This window comes from Ambystoma mexicanum (genome assembly GCF_040938575.1).
Source record: "Ambystoma mexicanum isolate Mex_15411 chromosome 12 unlocalized genomic scaffold, UKY_AmexF1_1 Mex_chr12_unloc.1, whole genome shotgun sequence".
In the NCBI taxonomy this organism is placed as follows: Eukaryota; Metazoa; Chordata; class Amphibia; order Caudata; family Ambystomatidae; genus Ambystoma; species Ambystoma mexicanum.
Window position 1 is genome coordinate 3,350,489 of NW_027182322.1, and position 2,225 is coordinate 3,352,713.

The 2,225-nt window shown below is 45.8% G+C and overlaps 1 non-coding gene across 1 annotated transcript; it reads left to right on the forward strand.

The window, feature by feature from the left end:
• Nucleotides 1-374: 374 nt before the first annotated feature.
• Nucleotides 375-446, forward strand: TRNAH-GUG (transfer RNA histidin (anticodon GUG)). The gene has a single exon. It is a non-coding gene; the product is annotated as a tRNA-His (tRNA).
• The last annotated feature ends 1,779 nt before the right edge of the window (nucleotides 447-2,225 follow it).

The following is a 2,225-nucleotide window of genomic DNA, read 5'->3' on the forward strand; positions in this document are numbered from 1 at the left end:
TGCACTTCTTATAGGGAGAAAACTCTGCAATGAAAGGGGACAGGGTCAATAACAGCTGTAAACTCTCACAAGACCATCACTGCTCTCACACTTTCCTGCTCTCAGGCTGGCGGGCCATTATCGGCCCTGGCTGCCGCACCATTGCCAGGTTTGTGTAACTATATTATTTCTAATTGGCTCCACTTTGATGACTTTCATTTGGATTCTGACTTGATTATTGAGATCTTAAATAAGTGACTGGGGATCAGGTGTCCACTTATTCTCATGGATAACATCACAACCAACCTTTAATTCAAACATGAGTCATGACATCACAGATGGAGTACAGCTTATGATAGAGGTGGAACGTCACATTGTAGCAGCCCAAGTAGTTCGCCGTGATCGTATAGTGGTTAGTACTCTGCGTTGTGGCCGCAGCAACCTCGGTTCGAATCCGAGTCACGGCATTGCGGTGAGGCAATGTCACCGCAGTTGGGCAGATATTTTACAATTTCCATTAATACATTGGCAATCTCTGTGGAGGACTGAAACAATTCGATATGTCCTGTTACTGTTATGAACCTTTTGTTTCTTTAATGCTCTTTGCACACTTTTTCATCGGGTGACTGTAATGTATTTCAACCAAATCTAATTAAGAGCGCATTATGTGGTGACATTTGCAGTACATGAAACATTATAACACTGCCATTTACGTCAATAACCACTAGCTTGATTAAGACATATGTATTGCTGCAACAGTATTTCCCAGTTACAAATGGGAATAAAAACAACATCCGCGAGGGATTGAACCAACGACATTTAACTGATGTTGCCAATGGAGCGCGTTACAGAGAGCGCAAGGTCCCGCCTTTACAGTCACATGCTGATGATAATACAGATGTTTAAATAAACAGGCATATCTGTGGACTTGTGGTCTTTCTACATTGGGACTCATAGTCTAGTCCTAGGCTATTGTAGGCACTGGCGTATCTTTTAGTGGAATGAGAGGCATTCTGTAGTCGCGTGAAAGGACCTTTCAAGTCAATCTGATCTGTATTGTCCTGTGAAAAAAAGCGTTCTTAGACACAGTGAGGAGTTTTTGGGGATAATGGGAAAATAATTTCCAACTAAATGACAGGAATTTCTTAGTCCAATCATGAGGTGTGCTAGGCTTTTTTGTACTGTGGCGGAAAGAGAGAGAGTATAACAGTCATTATAAATAAAGGGCCAAGGAAGTGACAGTTTATGGAAGGAACAATTTGCACATAGTTTTAGAATGTGGTCAGGAGGAGGACAATGTGCTTACACATATGAAACATTAGAAGGTAGACATTATGGAAGCACATATATTTCTTTATTTTTATTGTATTTGGGGAGAGGGGGTTAATATAGCACGTCCAATGTGGAAAAGTGCTTTTCATAGCACCTTGCAGGTGGGCGACATCTAGAGCTGTGCAGTAGCCACCCATGCTCCAGACGTCAAAGAGAACAAGAAGTTACACATGTTGGAAGTGAGGGTGAGACATTGAGGAGATATGATCCCCGTATGAAGCCGAGAGAAGGAGGAGGCGTGAACGTGCATCCATGTATGCAGGCGAGAAGGGAAGGAGCATTGGTCATGCATCCCTGCATGACGGTGAGACAGGGAGGAGATATGATCCCCGTATGAAGCCGAGAGAAGGAGGAGGCGTGAACGTGCATCCATGTATGCAGGCGAGAAGGGAAGGAGCATTGGTCATGCATCCCTGCATGAGGGTGAGACAGGGAGGAGATATGATCCCCGTATGAAGCCGAGAGAAGGAGGAGGCGTGAACGTGCATCCATGTATGCGGGCGAGACAGGAAGGAGCCTTGGTCATGCATCCCTGCATGAGGGTGAGACATGGAGGAGATATGATCCCCGTATGAAGCCGAGAGAAGGAGGAGGCGTGAACGGGCATCCATGTATGCGGGCGAGACGGGAAGGAGCATTGGTCATGCATCCCTTCCTGAGGGTGAGACAGGGAGGAGATAAAATCCCCGTATGAAGCCGAGAGAACGAGGAGACATGAACGTGCATCCATGTATGCGGGCGAGAAGGGAAGGAGCATTGGTCATGCATCCCTGCATGAGGGTGAGACAGGGGAGGAGATAAAATCCCTGTATGAAGCCAAGAGAACGAGGCGGCATGAACATGCATCCTTGTATGCAGGTGCGACATGGAGTCATCATGAACATGCATCCCTTTATAAGGACATAACATGGAGG